The following is a 16,352-nucleotide window of genomic DNA, read 5'->3' as shown; positions in this document are numbered from 1 at the left end:
AAGATAATTTTACTGAAGTCAAAAAAATTTCATCTCTAAGCAATGAAATCAACATTGATTGTTGATTGGACTTTTTTCAAGCAGATTCAAGTAAGTATGTCCTCACACCTTCTTATTGATGATATTAAAAACAATTCTTCTAAGTCTTAAGATACTTTGAAGTTTGAATTTAAAGAGAACCTATTTTATTTTGAAAGATGCTTATATATTCTAAAAAAAGAAGTATAATTATATGTTCTTGAAGCTCCTCATAATTTCCTTGCAATAGGAGATTTTGGATATAATAAGACTTTGGAGCTTATATCCAAAGATTTTTTGTGGCCTCAAATGTAAATGGCTATTAAAGAATTTGTATAGACATGTAATGTTTATTCAAGATTAAAAACTCCTTGTCATCGACCTTATAGACTCTTCCAACCATTATCTTTACCATGACAATCATGGTCTTCTGTATCTATAGATTTCATCACAGATCTTCCAATTTCAAGTTCATATGATTCCATATTCGTGATTGTAGATCGTTTCATCAAGATGGCATATTTTGTATCATATATAAAATCTATCACACGTGAAGGAACAGTTAAATTCTTCCTTGACAATATCTATTGCTATCATGGATTACTAAGGGATATTATATCAAACAAAAGAACACAATTTTTATCCACATTTTCGAGAACTCTTTTCAAGATATTGAAGGTAGATATAAAACTATCTTTGGCTTTCTATCAACAAGCTAATGGACAAACAAAATGGATAAATTAAGTTTTAGAGCAGTATTTGAGGTGTACCATCAATTATTAATAAGATAATTAGACAATTCTTTTGTCATTGGCAAAATTTGTTTACAATAATTTGATACATTCTTCTACTCAACAAACACCTTTTTTTGCTAATAACGGTTATCATCCACAATTTGATACTTTTGACTTTTCAAAAGTTAATAATCTTGTGGCAAAAGATGTGACAAATCGATTGTCAGAGCTACAAGTAATAATAAAGGCTCAATTAAAAGAAGCTCAAGAATTACAAAAAGCCAACGAAAATATCTATTGCAAGGAAAAACATCAATTTTATGTGAGGGATAAGGTATGATTACTTCATCATAATATTAAAACTATTTATCTTTGTGATAAGTCAGATTATCATAAGCTTGCATCATTTTCCATTTGTGAATAGATCAATGCAGTTGCTTATCAATTATACCTACAAGAATCTATAAAAATCTATCTTGTATTCCATGTGTCTTTACTTTAGCTATACAAGATAATGGATATATAAGGAAAGAGACAAATGCCACCACCTCCTATAGAAGTGGACGATAATAAAGAATTTGAGGTAGAAGAAGTCTTAGATTCAAGGTGGCACCCAAATAGGTTAGAATATCTAGTACATTGGCGTGGATATGACATTAATGAATGTCCATAGGATCCATCTAAGAATCTAGCAAATACATCAGCCAAAGTTAAAGCTTTTCATTAACATCTACCAAAATCCAGATGAAGAGTCAAGAAATTCTTTGCTATAAAGCAAAGTAAGCCCAATGGAGATTTCATTCTATCTTGTATCATTGTTTCTTTGAATTTTATAGTAGTTAGGAGATGGAGAACCAACAACTAGTAGATTCAACTTAAGAGCTATCATTTATTGAACTATCAAATGAGACATCGCGACTATCACAACCTTCAAGATAGTAAAATCAAGATGAAGATCCTCAAAAATAACATGTTCTTCCTTGAATAAATGGCAAGATACCATGCATTTGGTACCACGACCCTGGAAGAGACTCCTGGTGTTTAGTGATACTTTTGGAGGTAGGAACCACTCTTGATGGTATTACTAATGTTTTGTTTGAAAGAAGTTATGAAGGCCATAATAATGATCAAATATCAAGGTGATCTTCTTGTCCTAGTATGAGACATTATCAATAGTTGAAGAGACCTATCAACTACCTTTGAAGGAAATAAAGATTAAAGTACATGGCAAATACAATTTGGCGCATCTTGGACTTCATCAACATGTAATCACCGCTCCTCATAGAATTCATCTCTAAAAAGGAGCATAATATCATGAACATATATATTTATCCTAATAATTATCTAGGTAATAAGAATAGGTAGAAATAAGTCAAAGTAGATAAATATGATAATATCTTGTGGAAAGCTTCTTGAAAGCTATATAGACGCTGCTTTCCCTTTATACATGTCTATAGGTGATTGATAGGTTGAAAAATTGGCCAATAAGGTGGCCACGTGTCAACATGTTGACCACTTTTAGGTCAAGTTGGACATATGGCACACACCTAGAAAACTTGCTTTGCAAATTAGATATGTATCCTGCAAGTTGGATGCGTATTAGAGGTCTTATAGCATGTTGCCACATAGTTCTTAGTTAAGTAGTATATATAGAGGCAAGAGTGAGGCCTTCCTCACTCTTGTCAATTCTTTTCTTGCTTTTAGTCTAGTTTCAAGAGTCTTATATTTTCTAGTCTTTGGCAATAGCTATTTCAGTTCTTCGTTGAATATACATACTTAATCCTTTTTTGTCACTTTCGTTTTGATACAAATTCCAATGAATTTATGTATCTTCTTTTAGTTTGTATCATCAACTTATTCTATTCAATATTATCTAAAAAAATAATATAATTATTAAATAAAGAGTATGGTTGTCAAAATAAATAATATGTGAATAAACAAATTTTTCCAATTACAATAGAGACTATGCAATTAATATCTTATACAATACCAAGGTCCTATTTTCTCCTCAAATTCCTTCCTTTATTTTGTAATAGAAGTTTTTTTAGGACCAAAAAATCACAAAATCTTTGTTCTTTTAGATTCAAGAACTTATCTTCTTTTATACATAAAGTCTTTGTCATAAAATATGAAATATCTTTAATTAAGAAAATCAAATTTATACATATAGTGGTTATATATAATTATTTGTTGTTGTTTAAAAATGTTATCTATAAAATTATTCTTTTAGATGTAACAATTAATAGTCATGATTTTTTTAGTAATATTTAATGTAATTAGATCTTCTTTTGATCTCTTTATTTTAGGATTATTATAATTAGAGAAGTAGAATCCTCAAATAGACTAGACTTCTTGTAACATTTATTTTTTTTGTAGTTTAATCTAAGATTTTTTAGTCAAGTAAAAATCTATAAGTCCAATACAATCAAATATTTATTGATAGATACAAGAGTATTCATGCATGCTATAAAAATGGATCACTTTTTGCCATATATGCCATATTTATTTCTGATGATTGAAAGACTATAAGTGGCATTTCAAGTTAGTATGAAGATTATTAAGATATTTTTAACAACAAGAATATGGATATTTTTCTAAAGCATTGTTTGTATAGACAATTAATCTTCAAGAAGAATCTCAATTGCCATTTAAACCAATCTTTAATTTATTGAAAAACAAGTTGGTTGCACTCAAGATATACATTTATAAGAATTTAACTAAGAAGGTCATACATTATTCAAAATTTCTAGTAGGTGCTCCTATCTTATTTGTAAAGAAGAAAGATGGATCATTATGAATGCATATGGACTATTAAAAACTCAATAAGATCACCATTAAGATTAATTATCTTTTATATTTGATTTCAAGACTTTTTGATTAACCCAATAGCTTTCTATTCTAAAAAATTTTCAACAACAAATATCAACTATAAGATCTAAAACTAAGAACTTCTTTCAATTATAGATTCAATTTAAAAATGGCATCATTATCTAAAAGATGCTTTTAGTCGAGTCATTATATATATAAATTATAAGAATTTCAAGTATTTTATATCAATACATATTTTGAATCAACATCAAACTTGTTGGAACATGTCTTTATTAAGATTTGATTTTAAGATCACTTATTGATTAAAAAAATAATAAGATTTATTAAAAATCTTTTGTAGATAATTTTATCTTGTACTAAAAAAAAGATCCAATATTTAATTAATAAAGAACGATCTTCTTGAAGCCAAAGCAATTTAATCTTTGAAAAATAAAATCAACATTGACCATTGATTCAACTTTTTTCAAGTTAGTTCAATCAAGTATATCCTCTAATCCACTTATTCATAATATTAAGAATAATCCTTCTAAGTCTCATGATACTTCAAAGTTTAAGTTCAAAAATAATCTATTTTATTTTGAAGGTTGCTTATATATTCTAAAAAGATGAAGTATAATTACATGTTCTTCAAGCTCATCACAACTTCTTAGAAATCAGATATTTTAATAACAACAAGACTTTTGAACTAATATCTAAAGATTTTTGGTGGCTTCAAACGTAAAAAGTAATAGAAGACTTTGTAGAATCATGTTATGATTGTTTAAGATTAAAAACTCTTCATCATTGGCTTTATGAGCTTTTTTAGCTATTATCTATTTAAAAACAACCATAGTCCTTTTTTCTATGGTTTTTATCATGGATCTTTTAGTTTCAAGTTTTTATGATTCTATATTAATAATAGTAGATGGTTTCACTAAAATGACATATGTTGTACCTTATACAATATCTATTACATGTAAAAAAATAATTAATTTCTTTTTGACAACATCTATTATTATTATGGGTTGCTAAAAGATACCATATTGAATTGAAATACTTAATTTATATAAAGCTATTAGATTTTTTTTTCAAAATTATAAAATAGATATAAAATTATCTTTGGCTCTCTATTATAGATATAAATATTTATTCCAATTATTACCTATATGATTAAATAAAAGTAGATAAAAATAGATATTTTTTATAATATCTTTTAAAAAAATACCTTAAAAGCTTTGTAGATGCTACTTTGACTTTATATGTGTTTGTATGTTAAAAAAGTATCAATAAATTAGTTACATGATATACATATTAGTAGCTTCTTAAATAAGCTAAGTATATAGGATACATATTAAAAACTTGTCTTACAAGTTAAGATATATATCTAGCAAAGTCAACATGTGTTAAAGCTCTCATAGAACATTGCTATATAGCTTTTAGTTAGAAAGTATATGTAGAAATAAGAGTGAAGCCTTCTTCATTCTTGTCAATGCCTTTTTAGTCTTTTTATATATAAAAATAGCTATTTTAATTTAGTATATTACCATCTTTGAATAAATTTTTAATCTTTTTGAGTGATACAAGAATATAATGAATTTTAATTTCTTAAAATTCATGTCTTTGATAATTTGACAAGAATGTTGACTCGTTATTTTTATCTTATTTTAGAAGTGAGTGGATTATTTTACTTCTATTTTTATATTTTGAAGGTTATAGAAAATCCATCTTTAAATAAATAATTTAGTTTTTTAAGACTAGTTTTTTTCAAAAAGAGCAAATCACCTTTTTTTATAGAAATTTTCATTTGATATTATAGGTTGCAGATTCTCTTCTTGTAATTTGACTTATGGATTCATTAATTTGTATGAAATAGAATGAAAAATCATAGATACTATACTTGAAAAATATGAGAATAAATTTGCAACTATTATAGATCTTCACAAATTTGTCAATATGCTTAAGGTGGAAATTTCATATATGACCAATGCCAACTATGGAAACACTATTTCTACACATATGGAAGTAATCCAAAATCTATATTAAAAATTTTTGCAAATGAAGGAAGCAAGTTGATTAATCCCACAACCACATCTAAAAAGTCTTGTATCTGCAAGTGTGATAAGAAGAAGAATTAGTATACTTGAGAAGTTTGATGGAACAAAATTAAAATTTTGATGATTACTACAGCAAGTTAAGTTCTATTTAAGATTGCAAATTTTCTAATACTTTGATGGATTTACTCAAGTTGGTATTCATAAATGCACTTCTATTTAGAAGTCTTCTTATGAAAGAAAAAAAAATTATAATTTTTTTATGATTTGAATTTATTTCTAAAAGTATTTATGGCCATATTTAGAAAAATTAATCAAGAAAGAATAGCAAAAATCGAACTCTTATTTTTACAACAATAATTACGATCAGCCACCATATATGTTACTAAATTTCAAAACCTCACTTATGAAGTGGACTAAAATGATAAAGCCCTTATTAATTAATTTTGATATAGATTAAAAAACAACATCAAAGATTTGTTATTGATAATGTTAAAAGTAGTTTCTTTAAAATAATTTATTGCTTAAGCCATTACATACAACAATTAATTATTTGAAAGATATGAAGAATAAAAATTTTGCTAGAGAAGAATAAATCAAGTAATGATGATAACTTTTAAGTTTTTAGAAGTTTATTCATCAATGTTGAAATGAATACAAATTAATAAAATATATTTTAAATTTCTCATGGAGCAAAAAAAGACTCAACATTGTCAAGGGGGTTTGTACTTATATTATAGAGAAGCTGAACATATTGTCCAATATTATCCAAAAAACAAGGAAATCATAAAATGACGAGTAAAGTAGCCAAAAAAGACAATGTATCAAAAAACAAGTTTTTTTGGCTATAATAATGATTGTGGAAGTAGAATCATGTACAACACATAATAAAGATTTTTTTTTTTTTTTTTTGTTTTTTTTTGTTTAAATCCCTTAGCTTATTTTATTATAGATATATATTTAGGATCTAAAAATTATAAAGACTTTATATTATTAGATTTAAGAGCCTCAATCTATTTTATAGACAAAGACTTTGTCAAAAAACAAATATTTTTAATCAAGATAATCTTGATTTTTCTTGTAATTTCAACCAAAATTCCATTAGTTAAGTAGAAATATATAAGTCTAGTACATCCAAATCTTTACTAATAGATGCAAGTGCTTTCATGCATGCAACAAAAAAAGGATCATCTTTTATTATATATGCCACATCCATTTTGAATAATAAAAAGATATTAAGTGATATTCTTAGTCAGTATAAATATTTTTAGGATATTTTTTTTAAAAAAAATGTAGGTATTCTTTTAGCGCATTGATCGTATGATTGTTCAATTCATTAGTAAGAAAGAGCTCAACTACCATTTTGACCAATCTACAACTTATTATACAATGAATTGGGTGCATTAAAGGATTATATTAACAAAACTTGGTTAAAAACTTTATATGCTATCAAAAATTATTAAAAAAATGAATTTAAAAAAAATTTAAATATATTCTTGTATTACTTGAAAAGACTAAGAAATCATTCAAAGATGATAATATATGAAATTAGAAAGTCTTGAAATAAGACTAAAGATTAGAAAGGCATTGAAAAGAGTGAAGAAGGCTTCATTCTTACTTCCATATATACTATCTAACTAAGAGCTATGTGACAATGTTTTATAGGACCTTATACACGTATTGACTTTATAAGATATATATTTTAAATTACAAAGGAATTTTTTTTATATGTGTACCATATACTTAGCTTATTTTACAAGCTACCAATATATATAGCATGTGATTAATTTGTTGACCGAAATTCAAGCCTACCAATTAACTACAAATATGTATAAAGTCAAAGTAATATCTATAAAACTCTTAGAAATATTTTTTAAAAGATATTATGAAATTATCTATATTTATTCACTTCTACCTAATTATATAGGTAATTATTAGAATATATATATATATATCTATATCTATGACATTACTCTTCTTTTTAGAGATAATTTATATGAGAAGCAATCATCATCTTTCATGGATCTTACTTTTTTTCATCTTAGTTTTAATAGATGTTATTGATAAAAAGTCTCAATATTCTTTATTGAATTTACAAGATTCTTTACTGACTCCCATGTACATTCACTAATATCATATCCGTGCCAATGAACAAGATATTCTAATCTATTTTGATGCCACCTTGAATCTAAGACTTCTTCCATCTCAAAATCTTGATTGTTATCCATTTCTATAAGGAGAAGTGGCATTTGTCTTCTCTCTAAGATATTCACTATCTTATATGGCTCAAGAAGAGACATATTTTCATGTTATAGATTAGCTACCATATGAAAATAATACACATATATATTCAATATAAAATTTATTATACAATGTAATAAAAGTCATATAATTATATTTTAGTTGATTGTAAACTATAATTATATCATTACATAAAAATATTTGGTTTAAAAGGGCTATTATTGAGATTGATTTTATATTCGTAATAATTTTTATATATTTAGAGCCATCTTTATTAGACATTGGTGACTCTTGAATTTTTTTTTATTTTTTTTATTTGGTATTTAGGACACATATTATGTAAAAATTATTAAAAAAAAGACTAAAAAAAGATTTTTATATAAAAAAAGATATTAAAGACAACTATGAATGGAAATAGAGGATAAAAATCTCTATTTTTATTCTCCAAAATTCATGCCTAATAGGCTTCAAGAAAGCTTCATCCAAATGCCTAATATATAACTAGAATCAAATCTCTCATAAAATTGATTCATTAATAAACCTCAATTTGGAAGCACTATCTTGAAGCAATCTATGCTTCTCCAAATCAACTCCAAATCTTTTTATTTTTTCATAAAAAATATAATCTTTTAAATCAAATTCTAAATGCACAATCTAATCTTCAAAAGTCCTTCATAAATATGAAATTTTATTTCATATATTTTTTATTTATAATTTTTCTATAAATGTTAGGTATTTGGATGAAATTTTTCTATAAATATTTATTATTATGTTATAAAGCTATGTATCAAATTTTATAGCATTTATATTTTGGATTTTTGAGATATGATAAGAATAATACTTGAATATATATAAATTAGGATTTAGTCCATCTGCTAGGATTTCTAAGATATCAAACAATTTATAGTAGATTTATGGTTTATTTTTTTTGTAGTATAACTTAAGAATAAATTTTACATTATCTAAAAATTTGAAAAAAATTGAATATTTGGATCAAGAGATATAAAATTTTAAAATTTGGGGAGAAAAACCCTTAATAAAAAAAAATATTTTGAAAGGATTTTTCTTCATTTTAAGCATCTTATGTAAAGTAAAGGAGTTTTTGAGAGCCAAGACTTTATATATATGTTTAAAATAGAGATATACAACTATGAATAAATTATGAAATAAAGATAGATTTTAAAAAAGAAATTTTAGATTTTCTTTGGAATTATTAAAAATCTAACTTATTAACCAATAATTAGTTATGATTTGATATAGCAAAGGATGTTAGGAAATTTCAAAATACTTTAGAAAGCCTTATGTATAAATCTTCTTATATATAAAATTATTTTATTAGTAGAATATGTTTTAATATTGTTGTATTTATTTATCTTTTATAATAAGAATAAAACATTTATTAGAACTTAGCCAATAAATTAAAGCTCAATTCTCTACAACTAGATACTCAGTGTATTTTTTGATTATAAATCATATCATATAATAATGTAAAATATGGGATAGATCTTCATAGACTTCCATAGATGTAATTGATAAGCAACAAGGTTGATTTATTGACAAATAGAAAAATCGTCCAAGCTTATGATAGTCCAACTTATCACAAGAACAAGTAGTCTTGATACTGTGACAAAATAATCATATCTTCTCACTTATATTGAATTGTGGTTGTTCCTTGTGATAGGCATCCACATTGATCTTTGATTATTCTTGAGCTTCTTTTAACTATGTTTTTATTGTTGTATGTAGCACTAATAAATATTTTATCAATTTTTTTAAAAAATCAAAAGTACCAAGTTATAGATAATGATCATAATTGATAAAGAAAGATATTTGTTGAATAGAAAATTTTATCAAATTATTATATGTAAATTCTACCAATAACAAAAGAATTGTCTAGTCATCTTGATGATACTTGATAGTATATCTAAAATATTGCTTCAAAACTTAATTTATTCATTTTTGAGATGTATTTAATTTAAGTGCATCAAAGTTATTTGAAAGATAATGAATTTAATTTGTAAGAAGAGAGGAATATAATACTAATATATTTACAAATTTGAATAGAATTAAGAATAATTTTACTTTGGGATTTTTTATATCATTTATTAGATTTTTCTTCTTTTTACTTTAAGATTTTGAAAGAACCTAAATCTTGTTGTTAGCTTTCCACAAAGCCTTAGCATGTAAGAAATAGAATTGTAACAAGGAAAATTCAAACAAATTTGTGTGAGGGAGGTTGCTGGATTTTTTGAACAAGAAGATTTGAGATTGGTTTGGAATTTTCTACATTTGTTATTATAATTTTATCATTTTGTGCTGAGATTTGGAGAAAAGATAGATCTTATTGTTAGCTTTTTAACAAATCTTAGTATATAAGAAGATAAGCTATGACAATAGAGGTGTGTTTGAATTTGTGAGACAATATTGTTGGAGTTATTGGGTGGTGAATTTCAAAATTGATATGGAATTTTTTATACTATTTTTTATATTTATATTTCTTTATTTTGAAATTTTAAAAGAAGCTAGTTTTTGTTATTAGTTTTTTAATAAGCTTTAGTATATAAAAAGATATATTATAATAAGAGAGATCCAAGCTAATTTTTAGGCAAGGATTTTGATGATAGAAACTGCAACAAGTGCTTAACTTTTTTTTTCTTTAACTTGGATCCTATTTTTTTAAAAAAAAAATTATTAACTTTTATAAGTTGAAGCTTGATTCAAGCTTTATGAACTAAATTTTATCTAAATTGAATTAAGAATAAATGAATTATAAGTATTTTTAATAAAAAAAAGTTTAAGTTTAAAATTAAACTTAGGAATTGGATGCATCTTAGCACAAGAAAGAAATTAATCTAAAATTTGTATCTAGCCTTTGGACTATCCTTTTATATTTGGCTTCTTTTGAGCAACATTGTGCTTCTTATAATCTACTTGCAATCATGGATCGTGTATTTTCTTGAAGAGGCTTATCCTCTTCATATAAATTTGGTGCTTCTAATGAGAGCATCTTTGAAGCAATTAGAATAAAAATAGAGCACAATAGAATTATAGAGCTAGGATGCAAGCTTAGAACATAAAAAAGAATTCAAGAGTTTAAAAAGAGGAATGAAATTTTTTTGACATTTAAAGATGATAGATAATTTTGGAGGAGCCGAAACAAGTAGCACTAGGAGAACAAGTACCAATATTTTATTCTTGGCTTTGAATATGTTCATAGAGAGATAAAAAAAGGTACTAACAAATGAGAAGAGGATAACTAAGGCATTACAAGACATGATCAAGAAGCTTGAGAGGTTTGATGAGAAGAATATCATTAAGTTTTTTTGAGCATATATAGAAAAGATAGAGGTACATCAAGTCTCAAAGTCTTACTATATTATTAGTTTTGAATTAGCATTTATTCTTGAAATTAAAAAGATGGTAAAAGATTTATATGGAGATAATTTAAAGGCTTAGAGTGACTTTGAAGAGAGATTGAGAGATGATATTTATAATAAGGATTTTATTAAAATCACCAAGATGTCATTTTTGGAGTGGATTGAGGCACAACCACGGAGGTCTATAATCCTTAATAAGTTGCTTAAAAAATTTGAGAGAAAATTCTTTGAGGTTTCATTTTCAGAGAGACTTTTATTAAGTACAAGGAAGATTGAGCTCTTCTTCCAAGCAACAAATGAAGTATTAGAGGAAATATTCTTTGAGCTCTTGGATAAGAAGTCCAACATGTGAGATTTAACTAATAATTGGAAGAAAGTAGAAGATGCACTGCTATTGGTAACCAAGCAATAGTATATGAAGAGAAGAAGAAGGACTTTGAGGCATGAAACTCTATTACTTATCATGCCAATTATTCTATCAAGTTTAGTGATAACTATTCCAATCCAAGAAATATGTAAGATTTTTTTTAAAAACATGTTTGAAGAGTTGATAAAAGACTTGAAAGAATTGAAAGTGGAGATGAATGAATTAAAAAAGTTTAAAAGAAATATTTTTTTACATACATTAAAAGAATTAAAGAGATTTGTTAAGAGTTGTATGTATTGTGATAGTTATGAGTATGAGAAGAAAGATTGCTCTAATTATAATGAGGGCTTGAAAAAGAGAGTTGTATTTTTTAAAAAATGTAGTGTAAGACTCACTTCTATGGGGCAACCTTTGGAGCTCAATTTTGAAAGAATAAATATAAAGAAGCTTATAAAAGACTTTTTAGGGAGAACAAGTGGATTGCTTATAAAAAAATTGAGTCTTATTTTATTCAAGTAGAAACTAAAGACCTAATGGCTACCTTGAGGCTACAATGAGAAGCTATAGTTAGAAAAAAAGAAGCTATTAGAAAGGTAATAAGTTGACATGATCCAATTGATGCTATTAGCATCAAAGTCTTTTTAAAAAGGATTTAGAGGACTAAGATGCCATTATAAAAGAGATGATTTTTGATACAAAAATTGAGTTCACTTCAAAAGAAGCACTTGGCATAATAAAAAAAGACTTCCATGAACTTATTATTGATATCATTAATAGAAAGATATAAATGATGGCAGAGGAAATTATAATGAAGGCATTGAATTCATATTTGATTGAAGAAGAAGATCAAGAAATAGAATAAGTCTTCTCCTAACTTTGTGCACTTAGGTTTGAAGTGATGCTACTTAAAAGAAAAAAAGAAATGACTACTTAAGACCATAGTAGAAGCAAATATTTAAGAGGTGCAAGAAGCAAAAAAAAAATAGAGCATAAAGTAGACATAAGTGAGGTATATATATCTAATTATGTTTTTTATAGGAGGTTTGAAGGTGAAAGGATGAGTGCTCAATTTATACATCTTTTTTGAACTAAAGCTACTACATTGCTTAAATAAGACTAGGAGACCACAAGCAGCACTCTTTAATACTTGAATTTATTGAATTTGATTATAGAATAGAAATTAATATCATATCAAGGAGGATTATGAGATGGACAAGTAGTCCATTAATATTAACTATGGATGGGTGTTGAAGGCTATCAATAAAGAATGAAGTATGTGAGCTCTTAATTATGCTTTAAAAATTAAATTTTTATTATTTTCTTGTTTTATGATAATTCAATATATTAGATTAGAATTTATATAAATAAAATTTATTTTTATAGAATTTTTAGGATTGCGACCTTTGATAGTATAAATCATAGCCTAATTCTTTATATTAGGTTAATTAGGACGCAAGTAATAAGAGTTAGAAAATTAAAATAGTAACTTAGTTAATTTTAATAATTTAGAGGTTATTAATCACTACTATGAGGGTTAATTAAAAGCCTATGAGTTCACCTACAATCATTTCATATGATTTAAAGTGAGTTAAAAATATAATTTTTTAATAAATCTAATAAAATTTAGGAATGAAAAATTTGAAATTTCTTCCAAATTCAATAAATTCAAGTAGTATAGTGGTTCTTTTAATTAATGAAAGTATTTTTAATGCAATGGTGGAATTGGATTCATTCCCTAGAGTGAAGAAAATAAGATTAGCATCCTCTTCTTCAAAATACAAATAGATGTCAAAGACATGAATTAAAAGATGATGCATAAACCAATAAAATTTGTGTTAAAAAAAGAGTAACAAAATAGAAATAAAGAAGTACGTATATTAAAAAGAAACTAGAATGCCTTATTGCCAAAAGACAAGAAAACTTGAGACTCTTGAAACTAGATTAGAAGCAAGAAAGGAGTTGACAAAAATAAAGAGAGCTTCACTCTTGTCTCTATATATATTATCTAATTAGGGGCTACATGGCGATGTTCTATAAGTCCTCCAATATGTGTTGACTTTGTAGGACACATTCCTTGACTTATAAGGTAAGTTTTTCTATGTGTGGGCCACATAGTTAGCTTGGTCTTCAAGCTAATAACATGTGTGGCACATGGCCAACTTGTTGACTACTTTTCTAATCCAAAAAGTCAATTATAGACAACTATAAAGTCAAAGCAACATCTATGAAGCTTCTAAGAAGCTTTTATAGAAGATATTATAGAATTAACTTACTTTTACCTACTTGTACTTACTTCTATCTATTTATACAGATAATTATGTATATCCATGATATTACCCTCTCTTCTAGAGATAAGTTCCATGAAGATCAGTTATCATATGTTGAAAAAATCTATAGTGTGACTAATTATATTTGTCACATATTCAAATCTTTTTTCTCTTTGAAGGTGATTGATAGGGCCTTTCAACTATGGATAGTATCTCATACCAGGGTGGAAAGACCAACTTGTTATTTGATCATTATTGAGGCTTTCATAACTTTCTTCAATTATAATATATGAAACACCATCAGGACTTGTTCTTATTTATAATAAAATTATCAAACATCAAGAGTCTCTTCCAAGGTTGTGATATCAAACGCATTGTATCTCACCATCTATTTGAGAAAAAATATGTCATTCTTGAAGATCTTCATCTTGATTGCGTCATCTTGAAGGTTGTGACAATTATAACGTCTTATCCGGTTAGTCAGCAAATGAAGGATCTTTAGTCAAATCTACTAGTTATTGGTTCTCCATCTCCTTAGCATTACAACTACAAAGAAGCTATAAAGAAGGATTGAAAGTAAAATATTATCTTGCCTAAATCTTATTTCTTTTATAGGGAAGATTTTTATCTTCATTTTGATAGATGTCATTGATGAAAAGCCTCCACCACATTTGTTGCATTTGCAAGATTTTTTATTGGCTCCTATGTGCATTTATTAATATCATATCTGTACCAATGGACAAGATATTCTAATTTATTTTGGCATCACCTTGAATCTAAAACTTCTTTTATTTTGAACTCTTCATTATTGTTGACTTCTATAGGAGGAGGTAGAGCTTGTCTTCTTCTTAGTATGTTCATTGTCTTGTATAGTTTAAAAAGAAACACATGAAATACTAGATGCATTTTCATTGACTTTGGTAGGTATAAACGATATACAACTGGATTGATTTGTGCAGAAATAGGAAATGGTCTAAGTCTATGATAGTTGAACTTGTTGTAAGGACGAGTGATCTTGATATTGTGACAAAGTAATCATACCTTGTCACCTATGTGGAATGATGGTTGTTTCTTTTGATAGATATCCACATTAATCTTTTGTTGTTCTTGAGTTTCTTTTAACTACGCCTTAATTATTGCATATAGCTCTGACAAACGATTTGACAAATCTTCCATTGTAGGATTATTAGCCTTTGAAAAGTCAAAAGTATCAAGTCATGGATGATAACTATAATTGGCAAAAAAATATATTTATTTTATAGAAGAATGTATCATGTTATTATAAGCAAACTCTACTAAGGACAAAAGAATTGTCCAATCATCTTGTTGGTAGTTGATAGTACATCTTAAATACTATTCCAAAACTTGATTAATATGTTCTATTTGTCCATCAATTTGAGGATGGAATGTCAAAGATAGTTTTATATCTACTTTTAGAATCTTAATAAGAGTTCGCCAAAATCTTGATACAAACTTAGTTCTCCTATCGGATATAATATCTTTGGATAATCCATGATATCGATAGATATTGTGAAGAAAGAGTTTAGCTATTTCTTTACTTGTGATAGATTTTGTATATGGTATAAAATGTGCCATCTTGGTAAAACGATCTACTATCACGAATATAAAGTCATGAGAACTTGAGATTGAAAGATCCATGATAAAATCCATAGAAACAAAAGACTATAGTTGTTTTGGAATAGGTAATAGTTGAAGAAGTTCGTAAGGTCGATGACAAGGAGTTTTTGATCTTGAACAAACGTCGCATGATTGAACAAAGTCTTTCACATCCTTCTACATTTGTGGCTACAAAAAATCTCAGGATGTAAGCACTAAAGTCTTGTTGTATCCAAAATATCTTATTATTGGAAAGTCATGACGTACTTAAAGAATACGTAATTGTGCTTTTCTTTTTGGAACATATAATCAACCTTCAAAATAAAGTAGGTTGTTTTTGAACTCAAACTTAGAGGTATCTTGAGACTTAAAAGAATGATTCTTAATATTATGAATAAAAAGATTAGAAGACATACTTAATTAAATTTTTTTCACAAAGGTCGAATCAATAGTCAATGTTAATTTCATTACTCAAAGATGAAAATGCTCTAGCTTCAAGAAAATTATTCTTTATTGATTATAAGATAAATCTCCTTCTTTTGGTATAAGATAAAAACATCTAAAAAGAGTGTTTGATAAATCTTGTTGTTTTTCAAGTCGATATATGATCTTAAAATCAAATCTTGATAAAGACATGCTCCAACGGGAGTAGCAACAATTTGAAATACGTGTTGACATGAAATACTTGAGATTCTTGTGATCTATATATATGGTGACTGGATTAAAAGTACCTTCTAGATGATGACGCCATTCTTGAAATGAATCTATGATTGCAAAAAGTTCTTTATTATAGATTTTATAGTTCATCTTGGCTGTTGAAAAGTTTTTGGAATGAAAAGCTAATAGATAGAATTTATCATTTGTTCCCATTT

Source organism: Physcomitrium patens, chromosome 15 (genome assembly GCF_059467195.1).
Source record: "Physcomitrium patens ecotype Gransden chromosome 15, ASM5946719v1, whole genome shotgun sequence".
Taxonomy (NCBI): domain Eukaryota; kingdom Viridiplantae; phylum Streptophyta; class Bryopsida; order Funariales; family Funariaceae; genus Physcomitrium; species Physcomitrium patens.
The sequence above is the reverse complement of the archived record's forward strand: the minus strand, read 5'-3'. Positions refer to the sequence as shown.